We start from the raw sequence: 18512 nt of genomic DNA, 5'->3' as shown, positions 1-18512 counted from the left end.
CACTGCAATAAACATGGGAGAGCAGATCTTTTGGATATCATCTTGTCATTTCCTTTGGATATTTACTTGGAAGTGGGATTACTGGATATATGGTAGTTCTATTTTTAATGTTTTGAAGAAGCTCCACACTGTTTTCCATAGTGGCTGCACCAATTTACATTCCCACAAACACAACACAAGTTTTCCCTTTTCTCTACATTCTCTCCAACACTTATTTCTTGTGTTTTTGGTAATAGCCATTCTAAAATGGATGGGGTGGTATCTCAATGTGTTTTTTTTTTATTGTATGATTAACACTATATTTAACTTCAATATTTAACAATGGACATTTTTTCTTTTTTCTTTTTTTGGTAGTAAATCATTTCATATACAATTTAAATCACTCATCCTATCAGATTCCTCTCTTTTCCTCCTAAGAGAAAATCACTATTCCTTTTGTTCAAACTTTTATACTTCTACTACATATACACTTATTTTTATTTAATAATTATTAAGTATTTTTGGAATTTACAAAAATTATTTCACCTTACAAGTATAATTTTAAAATTTGATGTTCTATCTTTTCTTTGTATTTTTGAGGTATAGTAGACAATGTTATAATGTTACAATAATATATTAATTTCAGGTGTACAACATACTGACTTGACAGTTCCATATATTATTCAATGCTCACCATGATAACTATAGTCACCATGCAATGTTATTACAATATTATTGACTATATTCCTATGCTGTACTTTTCATCTCCATGACTTATTTATTGTATAACTGGAATATTGCATCTCTTAATCCCCTTCACCTATTTTACTCATCCTTCTCCTTTGGCAACCATCAGTTTGTTTTCTGTATTCATGAGTCTGTTTTGTTTGCTTGTTTATTTATTTATTTATTTTAATTCCACATATAAGTGAAGTCATATGGCATTTGTCTTTCTCTGATTGTGTAATTTCACTTAGCATAATACCCTGTAGGTCCATCCATGTTGTTGTAAATGGAAAGATCTCCTTTTTATGGTTGAGTAATATTCCACTGTATACATACACCACATCTTCTTTATCCATTTATCTATTGATGGATACTTTGGTTGCTTCCATATCTTTTCTACTGTAAATAATGCTGCAATAAACATAGGGATGCACTTATCTTTTCAAACTAGGGTGTTCATTATCTTTAAGTGGATGCCAGTAGTGGAATCTTGGATCATATGGTAGTTTTATTTTTAAATTTTTAAAGAACCTCCATGATGTTTTCACAGTAGTTGCACAAATTTAAATTCCCACCAACAGTGCATGAAGGCTCCCTTTTCTCCACATCCCCTCTTTATTATTTCTTATCTTTTTGATAATAGCTATCCTAACAGATAAAGAGTGATATCTCATTGTGGTTTTTATTTGAATTTCCCTGACCATTATTAGTGATGTTGAGAACCTTTTCATATACTTGTTGGCCATCTGTATGTCTTCTTTGGAAAAATGTCTATTCAGTTTCTCTGCCCATTTTTTAATTGGGCTTTTTTTTTTTTGGCTGTTCAATTGCATGAGTTCTTTATCTATTTGGATATTAACCCTCTATCAGATATATAATTTGCAAATATTTTCTCCCATTACAAAGGTTGTCTTTTAATTTTGGGGCACCAGACATGTGCACAAACTCCTTCCAGGGAGACATCAGTGACCTGAAGTGAGCCAGTGGGGGAATGTGGAGATGGCATCCACTGGCCTCCTCAATCTCTCAGGAGAATTGCAGTCAGCTCTTAGATGATGCGTGCTAAATAAGAAGCCTGACCCTGAAGTAGCTTTTGAAGTATGCAAATAAAGCTATGTCAAAATAGGCCTCTTTCAGGGAAAGATTGGGAAATGGGTATGTCTGTCTGCTCCTTGTAGGCTGAGTCCTGGATTGGGGGGGGGGGGGAGGGTATAGCCAAAGCTAGTCTTCGTGATCTTCTTAAAAATGGTTCCTTTGTTACAGTCTTATGAGTATCATGGGTGCAAGCCTCATTTGTTTTCAGAGCTAGGTATTCTGGGGACCTGTCCTTCAGGTGTAAGTTTTAAAAGTTAGGGTGCTAGATATTGGGTCCAAACCTTTGCTCTTCAAGGAGTAGTTGGGAGTTGTGGGTTCCCTCCTGATTATATATTGCTGCGTGGGGAGTAGTTCATCTAATCCATAACAATTGCTCAGTTAGTTTCTAGATTTCTTTCAAAGGGAATTTCTCCATGTGTAGTTGTAGATTTGTTGTGTCCATGAGAGGAGGGAAGCTCAGAAGCCCTCTATGTTACCATGTTGGACCAGAACCTCTTCCTAGTGTTTTTATGGTTTCATTTTTTTGTAAATATTTCAAATATTTTTGAAATATTTTGTAAATATTTCATCAATTAAGAATTTATTTTGGAAAAAATTAATGAGTGAGGGATACAATTTATTTATTTTTTCTAGATCACTAATCTGATGGCCCAGTGGTGTTAACTGAACAATCCAGATTTCCTCAGTGAATTGAAATGTCATCTCTATTATATATTAAATCACCAGGCCCACTTGAGACTATTTATACACTCTTTTTTTTTCTATAATTTGACTATAATGTGTATAGGTGTGGACTTCTTTGGTTTTATCCTGTAAGAGTTTATTGAGTTCCACAGATGTATAGAGAAAAGGTTTTCATACAATTTGGGAAGTTTTTGATTATTATGTTTTCAAATATTCTTGCTGCCTTTCTTTCTTCTGTGATTTCTCTTATGTTTATGTTGGTATGTATGATGTTGTGCTATGTGTTTCTGAACTGCTTCATTTTTTCCTCATTTTTTTCTTTCTGTTCTTCCCTGCATTGTTAGGATCTTTTAGGCCAATATCACCTTCCCAACTACCCTTGAAATGTGCTATTGTTTTAGAGTTAATCTTTTGGCTAGGGATGGGGGACAGTTTCAATGGCTTTCCATTGGTTTTCTTCTCTATGATCTCTTCTATCCCAAATACCAAGGCCCCAATATGGGTGTTGAACTCACTCAGGAGCTAGGTGCACACTACATGTGAGCATTCTTTGAGTGGACTGACAGCTGGAGGATACTGACAGATACTGACAGATACTGACTTCCAGTATCTGGGGAAAAAGGCTCCCTCTTTACAGAGGACCTGTGTGGTGTATTTTTGTGTTTATCACATAATTTGATCTTATTCGCTAAAAACTTTGATGTGCATACCTGCATATAAAAACATACATATATTTCAGAAAATATGTAAGGAAGTACTATATTATAAACCATATAATTTAGGGAATGATTAAAACTACCTGTTTTTGTCTTAGTTTGGTTTCCTGCAGAAGCAAACTCCAATTTAAGGACTATCCAGGAAGCACAAATGAGTGACTGGGAAAAGTGAGACAGAGGAGGGAAAAAAACCCATAAAAGGTATGTAAATGAATGGCTTACTGGAGATCCATCTGACCAAAAGCCCTGAAAGAAACTGTATGGAATACATCTGAAGTTGTCCACCAGAAGGCAGGGAAACTGAAGCATTTATTCCCTTCCATCTCTATTGGTTGAGGATTATCCCTTGTGCTCTGCCAGTTCCAGTTTACACTCGCATTTAGTGGAGCTCTGGTGTTGCTGGAGAAAGTCCTCAGGAAGACACTAAGAGGTGCAAATTTTTGAGGCAAGAAGCTGTCACCATTTTGGAGCCATCTGTCACAGCTTCAGGTGACCTCAAGTGAACTGAGGGAATTGAAGCCATCAACAGTATCTGCTATAACTTTATAAGTGATTCTAGAAAGAAGTTTCCAAATATATTTGGAATAGCAAAATAACTTATGTAAATTTCCACAAGCTAGCTTTGGATAATGGCAGGAATAATTCAGATTGAAGGTCAATTTCAGATCTTGTACTAGGCAGATATATGATGTTACCAGCCAGAAATATGTGGGGACTTGAGCAGCTTGCCCATTTAAACCTTTTTCTTTCTTTTTTTTTTTTTTTTTTTTTTTTTTTGCTTCAGTAATCAAAGGAATGCTTGGTTTGGTCCAGCATCATGTCTTTAATATCTACTAGTCAAGACTCATTGAAAGACTGCCTTTTAATGCATAGATTCTCCATTCCATTTTCTTTTATGATTGAACGTAATTAAGGAAGCTTTCTTGATGACAGCATCCTTTAGAGAACTTTAAAGAAAGTCTGGTTTGTAGTGAACAAACCTTCTCAGGTCATTTAGTATGAAAGATAGACCCAATTGCCATAGTGGATTAATCAGGGGGACTAGAGAGAGAACACAGTTTGTTTTCCCACTGTATCATACCTGTGTGATCTATTTTCCATATCTTGGATTCAGGTAGACTTGTTTTAAATACTTTCCTTATCTAAATTTTCACATGAGTACTTACACCTGTGAATGTGCATCACAGTGCCACATTGCCTAGGGAAGAGGGCAGCAAGCCTCCAAGATGTGTCATGATGTGCAGGAACCTTTGTGGTGTGACAAAGCTGCAGTTGGTAGAGATCCTAATGAATCTGGCATTCTTAACAAGGAAACTGCACATCTCCTGTTTCCTACCTACTATATTCCTTTCAACTCTATGAATGGAAAACTAAAGTTGTCCTCATTCTAGGGTCTTATCTGTAATCTTTGCCCACAAAAGGATGCAGGATAGCGTTGATCAAGAAGTAGAGAGGAGACAGAGTAAGTGTTACTGATTCAGAATGGTATTGTTTCTGAATTTGCCCAAGATTAGGGTCATCAATTGGGGTGAATGCTAACTCTTTCTACAGAGCAATAAAGTCCCTGAGTGGGGAATCTTCTGAGTTTCCAGTACTCTGTAAAATTTTTTAATCATGCCACCTTTTTTTTTTTATAGGAAAAGCAGAGTGATATTTTGTGTGTGGAGTTCATAACTTAACAACATTCTCTCAGCAGAGTAAGGACACTTGCTCCATATGTTTGCTTTCATTATTAATAGCATGTTCACATTTCAGATGAATGTTATGCCAAATTAACCTAATTATGCATGGCATCTAATTTTCTGAGTGATAGGCAAGCCTTTAGGGGCTTTTTTTTTTTTTTTAATTGTGAAGAACACTCAAATTGCAGCTGTGAAGCTTTGGTAGGGATAAAAGTGAAAGAGAGAGAGATAACAATCTGGTGGATTTCCAAGAGGAATCCTCTAAAAGAGGGAAAATCTATTGTCCTTTTTATTTAATAATCTCATCTAGGCATATGGGTTTGCATGAATATTACATCATTCAAAAACATCCTTTTCCAGACTTACTCCTTATTTCTTTCCTTTGTATCTTTGCTCCATCTCTGAATAACTATCCAAATCAGGTATTTTCCAAATAGGTTTGCTTCAGTTGTTAACTGAAAACAATTGCTGATGGCTGCCAGGAGTGATGTTGAGAAAGACTCTGGGACTGTGCCTTATTTAACAAGAAACACAGTGTGCCCAATTTAAGATGTCTGCTCATATTTGCCCACCTTTTCACTGTTCTTGATCTATGGGACCCCAGTCCTACTCTTGTCATCATCTTTTCTCATTTGGACAGTGCCACTGCAATCCTAATTATGTCTCTGCTACCATGATTGTCTTTGCCCCACTCTTGCCTCTACACAGCTGCCAGATCCCCACTGAATCTCATTAGAAGCACCAGGACTTGACTGAGAAATTCTTCATTGAGTAGACTTGTCCTGTACATTGCAGGGTGTTTAGCATCCCTGAACCTCCCTAAATCCCAGTAGTATCCTCAAATCATTGTGACAACCAAAAATATCCCTACATGTTTCCAAATGTCTTCTGGGGATGGCCATACTGCCTCTGTTGAGAAAAATCCATTTTTTTCCATGTTAAAATAATGTAATGATAAAAAAATACCTAAAAGTGAATGTTTCTATGACTTCACATTTTACTTGGGTTAAATTCCAACTCTTCACCATGACTTTCAGACTCTGCTGTGTTTCAACCACTTTGACCTTGTATTTCAAGACCACATCAAGCTTTGATTCTTTTTAGTAGCTTTTCACCATATCTGTTTCTATGCCTGAGTGTCTGCCCCATCACCTCTCCCTAGCCCTAATTTTCACCTGTGGGCTCCTTCCCTTCCTTCAGGTCTCATTCGGCTTATCTATCAGCTCCTCAGACAGCCTTACTTGATTCTGATCACTTTATATAAGTAGGCTCTCCCACCCCTGTTTTCTTCCACCACTGCCTTCTATTTGTTACCTTTATAGCATTTTCTCAATTTGTAATCCTATATTCATTTATGTGTTGGCTTTACTCTTTGTCTTATGTCACTAGCTCCATAAGGACAGAGACAAAATCTATTTGGTTTATGACTTTATGACCTGGAAGATATCTGTAGATGGCTGGTGACTGTAGACACCTCTAATGGGTTTGAAGGGATATGCTACAGAGGGCAGCTAAGCTCATTTCCCAGATGTGTCTGGAGGATACCAAAAGCATTTCTACCTCAATTTGGTGCAGTAATACTTGGCTGTAGGAACAAATAGATGGTGCTCTGTTTCTAGTTACCAAAGTGTCTTAGACAGCCCTCAATAAGTGGCAAGGAAAAGAAGTTCTGAATCTGAGTTTGGAAATAGCCAGGAGAGAGCTTTTGGGTCTGAAGGAGACATGTGGATGTCAGAGTCCCTGTGGATCCACTGCCTCTGCCATTCCAAGATTTAATGAGAACAATTGCCCTGTCCTTCACCTTTACCCTGGGATATCTGAGATCTGAGATCTCCAATCCAGAAAAAGAGAGTGGGCAGGAGAAAACACTGACTCTTCACCCTGAAATGTCTGAATTTAGCTGGGAGAGAATTAGTGTATCTAGAAGTAGCTAGGTTAAGTTTATGCACCAGGCAAAATGGAATTTAACCCCAAAACTGAGTTCAGTTATAGAAAGTTAAATTTTTGCACACTGAGCTTTGTGATGGAAAATTCATAGCATGTTTAATGATAATAAATGTTAATAGTGACTATTCTGATTTATACTCTATAGCAGTCACATCTCTTTGGTTCTTACAATGACACATTGAGGATATACTAGAGCTGGGCTCTGACTCTAGGTGTTCTTTTTTTGGCAGCTTGTCTCCTTGTTACTGGGCCTCGTGCTGCATCTTGGAGCTCTCAGGGGAGATTAGAAATTTATATCAAATAACATGAAGGCTGTCTGTCTTGGAATCCTGAGTTAGGTGTTTGCTTGCTTAAATAACCTATTGTGGGGATCTTTCCAGAAGAGATGAGTGGAGATCTTGGATCTGTGGATGGTATTTCCTTGAGTCTCCTGGGCTACCAGAAGCTTGAGATCTCTCGCCATTTCTCCTTGGTCTCACTCTATCAAGATGCAGGATCAGGGCTGCCTGTGCTTGGATGGGTTTCTAGCAGCCTCTCTGGCAGAAGGGTTTGAGACTGAGAGAGGTCTGTTGATAACTATGGGCTGAGGCTGTATTACAAACACCCATGTGTTGAACTCAGAGACTTGAAGGAGGCTCTTGAATTTCTCAGTACCTGTGTGCTCTGCATGGGGCCAGATGGGGCACTGCTCTGTGCAGGCCTCTCATCAGGCCATGAGAGCCTGTTACAGGCTGCTAGTTTTAGCACCAAATCTTACATGCTATTGTCAAGGGTCTCTCAAACTTGAGGTTGAATGCTGAAATTAATACTAACAGTGTTATCATCAAAAGGAATATTTAGTGAACATCTATTGTATGCCAGGCACCAAGATAAATCCTTTACTATATTAGCTCATTTAATTCTTGTAATAATGCAATATAGGAGATACCATCATTGCTTTCATTTCAGTGGTGATGATTTGATACTTAGAGATATTTGGAAATAATATCCAAAATCACACAGCTGCACCTTGGACTATCTGGCTTTAGAGTGGGATTCTAAATCACTGGGCCATACCTTACTATCATAATCATGGCCATCATGATTGCCCCTATATGTCAGGTACTGTGCAAAGTGCCTTATGACTAAAGGAAGCTCTAAAGTTATATATGGGGTATGCCAGCAGACTTTCATAGGTAAGTCCACATCACTGCTAACAAAACCCTAGGGTCAATTGTTGACACCTGAGCTAGACTTATCAGCGTAAGCATCAGAGGTGTGAAGGTACCACAAAGGCATTGGCTGTCCTTCAAATTGTGATTGGACTTGTGCATTGTGCATTGGACTGTACTGTTATTCCTGTGGGCAGAGCAGAAGTTGCACATTCACTTGGGTCTCTGGATGAGGCTCTCATTGTCACTGAGGAATCTACAGCCAGGGCAATCCAGAATTGACTGATTTATCTCTGGAACCTGTTATTATTTTGCCTAGTAGGTATTGCTGTCTCCACTTGACAGATGGAGAATTTGAGGCCCAAAAACCTTAAGTGAGGTATCTGAAGATGTATAACTAGTAAGTGACAGCACTGAAATTTGTCTGTTCTGTACTGGTGCTCATGTTATCTCCATTCCTCTGGTGCTCAATTATTATCAATATTGGAAATTTTCCTCTTTCAATTTTCTTCCCTTCAGTATGATGACAATAAGACAGATCTAAGTGGCTTGGGAAGAAACCATTCCCTCACAACATATATATGCATGTCTTCTATGTGAGATTGTGATTAGAGCTATTTAAATAATATGTCCATATAGATTTCCCCTTTCTTTCCAAATCTGTCCCACAGAGGAAGTTAGGTGGTTAAAGTTTATTGTTATTCCAATGGTACAGTTTGCAGCAATGTTTTTCAGTTGATCAGAATTATCTGAGGCATTTTTGAAAAATACTCATGCCTGGGTCAACTCCAGAGTTTTGGCACGGATGGTGTACAAAGAAGAAATCTGTGTTTTTATTTTTTTCCACTTTTTAATTAAGCTTTTAGATTCCAATATAGTTAACATACAGTGTTATATTAATTTAAGGTGTACAATATAACAATTCAACAATTCTGTACATTACTCAGTGTTCATCATGAAAAGTGTAGTCTTTAATCCTCATCACCTATTTCACCTATCCCCCCATCCACTTCCCCTCTGGTAGCCATCAGTTTGTTCTCTATAGTTAAGAGTTAAGAGAAATCTGTGCTTTTAACAATCCATACCCTCCATATGTTTGGTAGCTACTTATGAAGAGGACAGAACCTTGGCTTATGAGCTTTGAGTCCTGGATTCCTAACAGAGTCTCCGTGATTTGCTTCATAACTTTATTTTTTTAATGTTTGTTATTTGTTTGCTTGCTTATTTATTTATTTATTCAAAAGAGAGAGAGAGAGAGAGAGAGAGAGAGAGAGAGAGAGAATCTCAAGCAGGATCCATGCTGTCAGTGCAGAGCCCGATGAGGGGCCTCAATCTCACTACGGGTGGATCAGGACCTGAGCTGTTATCAAGAGTATGACACTTAGTCATCTGAGTCACCCAGGCACCCTGCTTCATAACTTTAATTACATAGCATTTTCTGTGTCAAACTTTGTTTCCCCAACTATCAAATAAGGGTAATTGGAATAAATCAGTGGTCCCAAACAGGTTTCCTACAGGATTAATATTCCTGGCATATGTGTTCTCTTTGAGCTGTACAGAGGCAATATTAAAAATACTTCACACGTATAATGCAAATGCGGGTCATCAAGAAGATGCTGGCCGTGATGCTGAAATAAGATTCTTGAGGTGATTTGTTGGTTAGGATTTGTTGACTAATCCTTTAGTTACCAGATGATGGAACACACTGAGGTTTGTGGGGCAGACCAGGGATCCCAGGGTGGTGGTGGGAGTCATTTGGAGGACCTGGGATAATGACTACTTACCAATTCAAATGTAAGGATGTCACTATTTTAACAACCCTTACAGCAGAGCTGGTGAGTGCCAGATGACTACCAGCCTTACCTGTATAGTAATTTTGTTATTCTTTATTATTATCATTTGTTTTTATTATTGTTAAAATATTAAATTAGTTACCAATACTTAAGTACAGGGGAACATTTAATTTATAAACCTGGATATACAGCTTGTCTTGGAAAAAAAATATCTGGACACACTGGTTCTGAACTTCTGCCTGGCAACAATTTCTTGTGGTTGAAAAGTGGTTGCTCCCTTGAACTCAGCAGGTATTCTCCATATCCTGACAGAGCCTGACCAGCCACTTCTTCCATTTATCCTCCCTGCTGGATTGTATAGACATTTGATTTTGTGGTTCCTTGCCTAATAAGGTCCTTTTCAGCCTTTAAGCTTAAGGGATTTTTTATTCTTTTGCTCTCCGATCCTGTTCCTGAATGAGGTGAAATGGGCAGGCAAGTAGGTGATGTACTGAAAACTGAATGCTGTAAGGAGTCAGTGATTTTAAGGTGAGATTTGAAGCCTATTAAAGTAGGTGACATCTCTTTAAGCTATAAATTGCCCCCTGTCAGGAGCTGGGGAGGTAGGCCTTGTTGCAGATTAATCCCAAGAATGTTTCATTAAAATCTCTGCGTATCCAGCAGTGGGAGGTGACATCCTGACTTGACTTTACTTTTTCCTGAGGTGACATGCCTGTCCTTTATGCCACAAACTATATCTACAGCTTCTCCCACTTTCAGCCTCAATTATAGGAGTGGCTTGTTGATTTGACTTTAATTCTGAGTTACCTCCTTGAGACTGTGTGCTGGCCGAGGTCTCTGCTTTCTGAAGTCTTGTTAAATGTCTGTCACAGAACTGACAACCTTGGAGGATTTCACACTAAAGAGCGAATCATCTCAGCCTTTGGAGTCCTGACTCAGACAGAAAAAAAAGGGCAGACATTACCTCTCATCTGGCAGCCTTTCCCCAAAGAACCTGATTCCCAAATTTTTTCTCATTTTCCTTATCTGAAATACAAAGGCCCCAGAACGTGATTTTGTTCAAGAATCGGATGTATTGCTGAGTCTGCTCAGTGAAGGGTGGGCTTTGTATTTTACACTGAATAACAACACTGGCAAAAATGATAATAATAATAATAATTAATAAATGCTTTCTTCCTTGTTTCCTCACTTATTGACTAAGCATCTATTACCAGACACATCATAGACTTACTGTCTTAAGAAAGAGGCTATCTTAGTGTGGGATGCTTCAGAAGCAAATACTGAGACAAGGATTCCAGTGCCAATAGTTTATTTTGGAGGTTCAGGAAACAGAGGAGTAGACAGGAGATATAGGGAAGGGAAGACAATCAGGAAAGGGTGTTCTATTAAGCCAGATGCCATACTAAACAACACAGTGAACTGAAGCTTAAACCTATAAGAGACTGAGAAAATATGTAAAACACACACCTCAGGATTATTCCTCCCAAGGGAAAAGGAGCTAGGGTATTTATATACCAATTTTAGAGGATCATTGGTTGAGAGCTTCTGGCAGAGGCTGTTAATTCCTTGGCACTTCAGCCTGCTGCATAGTAGCCTTCAGTTTCCAAGAAAAGCTCTCAGAACCTGAGATACAGAAGTTGGCTGAATTCCCTAAAATCATAGAATGAGAGGGATATAGGTGGGGCCCTGAAAATATCTGCTATAGAAAAAAAAAACATTAATTAAATATTAACTCAGGAAAACCCATAAAATGACAACAATGATAAGGATTCTAAGGAGAGATGCATTTAGTGGAAATCTGTTCTGGTCAGGTTTATTTTAATAAAAGCTTTACATATGTAATTTATTGAATCTTTTAAAACTCCATGAGATTGAATAACTTGCCAGTATGGGGCAGAGCCAAGACTTGAATCTAGGGTTCTATGTTGGAAACCGATGCTTAGTTGCCTACTTTGTTTTATCCACATATAAACTCATCTTCTCTTGGCAATATGTAGAGTGAAAATAGCAGACAACTGTGGTCAGAGAGAATTAAATAACAATGTAGATACACCCCAAGGGAAACCTTCTTTCAACTGAATGCAAACCTAACATGCCATCTTTGCATTCCAATTGTATTTTAAAAATAGTGGCTGTGCACATATTACAAAGGTGGAGAGGAGCCAGAGTACTTCCAGGGGAGAAGAAATCATCATTTTTGCCTCTATGTCTTTTCATGAACTCTTAGAGCAGATTCCCAACCCCCAAATGCCTAGGAAGCTAATAGAAGTATTTGGCCACAATTCCAAGGATTGCTGATTTTTATTTCATGAGCTGAACACAATTTTTCATGACTGATTATGAACTGGGTTCCAATGTTGTTATTATATAACCAACAAAATATTTGGTAACAATGTATCCAAAGAAGTATAGTGCCAGAGAATTAGGGCCAAGTGGAATGTCATGTTTCATAGTAAAAATAAATCCATCTCTGGACACGGACATTTCAAGAGAACAAAAATTTGGTTTGGATGTTACCCCAAACTGGATAGCTTAATGGACATAAAGGAGATACTTAATGGATTTTTTCCTGGATAAAAAATGATCAGCTAAGAGTTAATTAGAGATTTCAACCATGGGAAGGGCAGCTTGAAGAGAACCAAGGTCATTCATGCCTGTTTGTCTATGAACAGACAACAGCTTAGTTGTCTAAATGTTTTACTGCTTGTTTTAAATTCAGCAAGTGTTTACTGTGTGTCCAAGTTTTTCTTAAAGCTAACTTATCATCTTACTCAGGTGGTACTGAGGACTTTGAGATTAGCATCAAATGCTCGTTATTTGCAATGTTTTTATTTGAAAGTAACAAGAAATTATGACTAGTTTTTGACAAGCTGAATCCTACATTCAGCTGTATGATTTTTTTAAAATAGTACATGGGTTAGGCTTGAGAAGACCTAAGTTTGACTGGCTCCCCTATTTGTAGCCTATATGAATTTTAAAAGAGCACTTTCACCGTTAGGCTTTGTTTCTTCATCTGGATGATGGTGAAACTAGGAGGTCTCTAAACTCACTTCCTCTAAAAGTCTGTGAGACATATTTCTTTCCTACCTTTTCCTTCTCTGACTCCCTTAGGCCGTGGTATCCAGAATGGACTGCATAAGGAAAAGAAGAGGCTAGGCTGCCTGACGTGGTGATGCAGGTGTGAACTGATGACAATGGGAAAGGAGATAAAAGAGAGATCAAAGGGAAGTTTAGAAAGCAGAATCAGATAGCTGGTGTGTATGTGTGTGTGGCTTGAGGGTAGGGAGGTGGGTGGGTGGTACCTTTCCAAAGAGATATGGGATCCAGGAAGCAAGTTATCTTTAGAAGAAAAGGTGATGTGTTAAGTCCTGGGAGTACATGAGTCTGGCTTTCTTACTAAGCTTCAGGAAAGTCACTCAACCACCAGGAACTTTATTTTCCAGATTTTCTATAAAGTAGAAATAAGATTAGAAAAGAACCTGAGACTCTAGGAAGATGGCGGTGTAGGAGGACGCTGGGCTCACCGCGTCCTTCTGATCACTTAGATTCCACCCACTCCTGCCTAAATAACCCAGAAAACCACCAGAAGACTAGCAGAACAGATTCTCCAGAGCCAAGCATAGACGAGAAGCCCACGGAAGAGGGTAGGAAGGGTGGAGAGGCAGTGCACATTACACGGACTGGCGGAAGGGAGCCGGGGTGGAGGGGCAGCCCACCAGCCAAGCAGAGCCCCGAGTCTGGCTTGCAAAAGCAGAGGGGCAAGAAGGAGTGTGTTAGGACAGCAAACGGGACTTAACATCTGGAAGGTTATAAGCTAACAGCTCTGCTTGGATAGCAGGAGGGATGGAGGACAATGGGAGGGAGAGTTATTGAGCCCCGGATGACAGAGCTCAGCTTGGTGGGGAATAAAGGTGCTCGCCAGCGCCATCTCCCTCGCCCATTCCCCAGCCAAAATCCCAAAGGGAGCCAGTTCCTGCCAGGGAACTTGCTTGCACCGCGCAAACACCCAACACTGTGCTTCTGCGGATCCATCACTCTGGCAGCAGGTCTGACTCCCTCCCAGTGCCACAGATCCCCTCCCAAAGCAGATCACCAAAGGAAAAGCAAGCTGAGCCTGCCCCTCCCACCCCCCTGCACCTTGCCGATCCACCCCAGCTAATACGCCAGATCCCCAGCACCACAAGCCTGGCAGTGTGCAAGTAGCCCAGATGGGCCATGCCACCCCAGTGAATCCCTCCCCTAGGAGAGGGGAAGAGAAGGTACACACCAGTCTGACTGTGGCCCCTGTGGTGGGCTGCGGGCAGACATCAGGTCTGACTGTGCCCCGCCCACCAACACAAGTTATTCAAGACAGCACAGGGGAAGTGCCCCGCAGTTCCACACCACTCCAGGGACTATCCAAAATGATGAAACGGAAGAATTCCCCTCAAAAGAATCTTCAGGAAATAGCAACACCTAACAAACTGGTCAAAAATGATTTAAATATAACAGAGAGTGAATTTAGAATAATAGTCATAAAATTAATTGTTGGGCTTGAAAACAGTACAGAGGACAGCAGAGAATCTATTGCTACAGAGATCAAGGGACTAAGGAACAGCCAGGAGGAGTTAAAAAATGCCATTAATGAACTGCAAAATAAAATGGAGATGACCACAGCTCGGATTGAAGAGGCAGAGGAGAGAATAGGTGAACTAGAAGGTAAAATTAAGGAAAAAGAAGAAGCTGAAAAAAGAGAGATAAAAAAATCCAGGAGTGTGAGGGGAAAATTAGAGAACTAAGTGATGCACTAAAGAGAAATAATCTACGCATAATTGGTATTCCAGAGGAGGAAGAGAGAGGGAAAGGTGCTGAAGGTGTACTTGAAGAAATAATAGCTGAGAACTTCCCTGATCTGGGGAAGGAAAAAGGCATTGAAATCCAAGAGGCACAGAGAACTCCCTTCAGACGTAACTTGAATTGATCTTTTGCACGACATATCATAGTGAAACTGGCAAAATACAAGGATAAAGAGAATATTCTGAAAGCAGCTAGGGATAAACGTGTTCTAACATATAAAGAGAGACTGATAAGACTCGTGACCGATCTCTCTACTGAAACTTGGCAGGCCAGAAAGGAATGGCAGGAAATCTTCAATATGATGAACAGAAAAATATGCAGCCGAGAATCCTTTATCCAGCAAGTCTGTCATTTAGAATAGAAAGAGAGATAAAAGTCTTCCCAAACAAACAAAAAATGAAGGAATTCGTCACCACTAAACCAGCCCTACAAGAGATCCTAAGGGGGATCCTGTGACACAAAGTACCAGAGACATCACTACAAGCATGAAACCTACAGACATCACAATGACTCTAAACTCATATCTTTCTATAATAACACTGAATGTAAATGGACTAAATGTGCCAACCAAAAGACATAGGGTATCAGAATAGATAAAAAAAAAAAGACCCATCTATTTAGTGTCTATAAGAGACTCATTTTAGACCTGTGGACACTTTCAGATTGAAAGTGAGGGGATGGGGAGCTATTCATCATGGTACTGGAAGTCAAAAGGGACCTGGAGTAGCCATACTTATATCAGACAAACTAGACTTTCAATTAAAGGCTGTAACAAGAGATGAAGAAGGGCATTATATCATAATTACAGGGTCTATCCATCAGGAAGAGCTAACAATTATAAATGTCTATGCGCCGAATACGGGAACCCCCAAATATATAAAACAATTACTCACAAATATAAGCAACCTTATCGACAAGACAGTGGTAATTGCAGGGGACTTTAACACCCCACTTACAACAATGGATAGATCATCTAGACAGTCAATAAACAAGGGTCCTGAATGATACATTGGATCAGATGGACTTGACAGTTATATTTAGAACTCTGCATCCGAAAGCAACAGAATATACTTTCTTCTCGAGTGCACATGGAACATTCTCCAAGATAGATCACATACTGGGTCCAAAACAGCCCTTCATAAGTATACAAAACTTGAAATCATACCATGCATACTTTCAGACCACAATGCTATGAAGCTTGAAATCAACCACAGGAAAAAGTCGGGAAAACCTCCAAAAGCATGGAGGTTAAAAAACACCCTACTAAAGAATGAATGGGTCAACCAGGTAATTAGAGAAGAAATTTAAAAATATATGGAAACAAACGAAAATGAAAACACAACAATCCAAACACTTTGGGATGCAGTGAAGACAGTCCTGAGAGGAAAATATATTGCAATCCAGGCCTATCTCAAGAAACAAGAAAAATCCCAAATGCAAAATCTAACAGCACACCTAAAGGAAATAGAAACAGAACAGCAAAGACAGCCTAAACGCAGAAGAAGAAGAGAAATAATAACAATTAGGGCAGAAATAAACAATATAGAATCTAAAAAAAAAAAAAAAACTGTAGAGCAGATCAACGAAACCAAGAGTTGGTTTTTTGAAAAAATAAACAAAATTGATAAACCTCTAGCCAGGCTTCTCAAAAAGAAAAGGGAGATGACCCAAATAGATAATATCATGAATGAAAATGGAATTATTACAACCAATCCCTCAGAGATACAAGCAATTATCAGGGATTACTGTGAAAAACTATATGCCAACAAACAGGACAACCTGGAAGAAATGGATAAATTCCTAAACACCCACACACTTCCAAAACTCAATCAGGAGGAAATAGAAAGCTTGAACAGACCCATAACCAGCGAAGAAATTGAATCAGTCATCAAAAACCTCCCAACAAAGAAGAGTCCAGGACCAGATGTCTTCCCAGGGGAGTTCTACCAGACGTTTAAAGCAGAGATAACACCTATTCTTCTCAAGCTAGTCCAAAAAATAGAAAGGGAAGGAAAACTTCCAGACTCATTCTCTGAAGCCAGTATTACTTTGATTCCTAAACCAGACAGAGACCCAGTAAAAAAAGAGAACTATAGGCCAATATCCCTGATGAATATGGATGCAAAAATTCTCAATAAGATACTAGCAAATCGAATTCAACAGCATATAAAAAGAATTATTCACCATGATCAAGTGGGATTCATTCCTGGGATGCAGGGCTGGTTCAACATTTGCAAATCAATCAACGTGATACATCACATTAATAAAAAAAAAAAAAAAAAGAACCATATGATCCTGTCAATCGATGCAGAAAAAGCAGTTGACAAAATTCAGCATCCTTTCTTAATAAAAAACCTCAAGAAAGTCGGGATAGAAGGAACATACTTAAAGATCATAAAGGCCATTTATGAAAAGCAACAGCTAACATCATCCCCCATGGGGAAAAACTGAGAGCTTTTTCCCTGAGATCAGGAACATGACAGGGATGTCCACTCTCACCGCTGTTGTTTAACATAGTGTTGGAAGTTCTAGTAGCAGCAATCAGACAAAAAAAGGAAATCAAAGGAATCAAAATTGGCAAAGATAAAGTTAAACTTTCACTTTTTGCAGATGACATGATATTATACATGAAAAATCCGATAGACTCCACCAAAAGTCTGCTAGAACTGATACATGAATTCAGCAAAGTCGCAGGATACAAAATCAATGTACAGAAATCGGTTGCACTCTTATACACTAATAGTGAAGCAACAGAAAGACAAATAAAGAAACTGATCCCACTCACAATTGTACCAAGAAGCATAAAATACCTAGGAATAAACCTAACCAAAGATGTAAAAGATCTGTATGCTGAAAACTATAGGAAGCTTATGAAGGAAATTGAAGAAGATATAAAGAAATGGAAAAACTTTCCATGCTCATGGATTGGAAGAATAAATATGTCAAAATGTCAATACTACCCAAAGCTATCTACACATTCAGTGCAATCCCAATCAAAATTGCACCAGATTTCTTCTCGAAACTAGAACAAGCAATCCTAAAATTCATATGGAACCACGAAAGGCCCCGAATAGCCAAAGTAATTTTGAAGAAGAAGACCAAAGCAGGAGGCATCACAATCCCAGACTTTAGCCTCTACTACAAAGCTGTCATCATCAAGACAGCATGGTATTGGCACAAAAGCAGACACATAGACCAATGGAATAGAATAGAAACCCCAGAACTAGACCCACAAACGTATGGCCAACTAATCTTTGACAAAGCAGGAAAGAATATCCAATGGACAAAAAGACAGTCTCTTTAACAAATGGTGCTGGGAGAACTGGACAGCAACGTGCAGAAGAATGAAACTAGACCACTTTCTCACACCATTCACAAAGATAAACTCAAAATGGATAAAGGACCTGAATGTGAGACAGGAAACCATTAAAACCCTAGAGGAGAAAGCGGAAAAGACCTCTCTGACCTCAGCTGTAGCAATTTCTTACTTGACACATCCCCAAAGGAAAAGGAATTAAAAGCAAAAATGAACTACTGGGACCTCATGAAGATAATAATCTTCTGCACAGCAAAGGAAACAACCAACAAAACTAAAAGGCAACCAACGGAATGGGAAAAGATATTTGCAAATGACATATCGGACAAAGGGCTAGTATCCAAAATCTATAAAGAGCTCACCAAACTCCACACCCAAAAAATAAATAATCCAGTGAAGAAATGGGCAGAAAACATGAATAGACACTTCTCTAAAGAAGACATCCAGATGGCCAACAGGCACATGAAAAGATGCCCAACGTCACTCCTCATCAGGAAAGTACAAATCAAAACCACACTCAGATATCACCTCACGCCAGTCAGAGTGGCTAAAATGAACAAATCAGGAGATTATAGATGCTGGAGAGG

The sequence above is a fragment of the Panthera leo genome, chromosome E2, assembly GCF_018350215.1.
Source record: "Panthera leo isolate Ple1 chromosome E2, P.leo_Ple1_pat1.1, whole genome shotgun sequence".
Lineage (NCBI taxonomy): Eukaryota > Metazoa > Chordata > Mammalia > Carnivora > Felidae > Panthera > Panthera leo.
The sequence above is the reverse complement of the archived record's forward strand: the minus strand, read 5'-3'. Positions refer to the sequence as shown.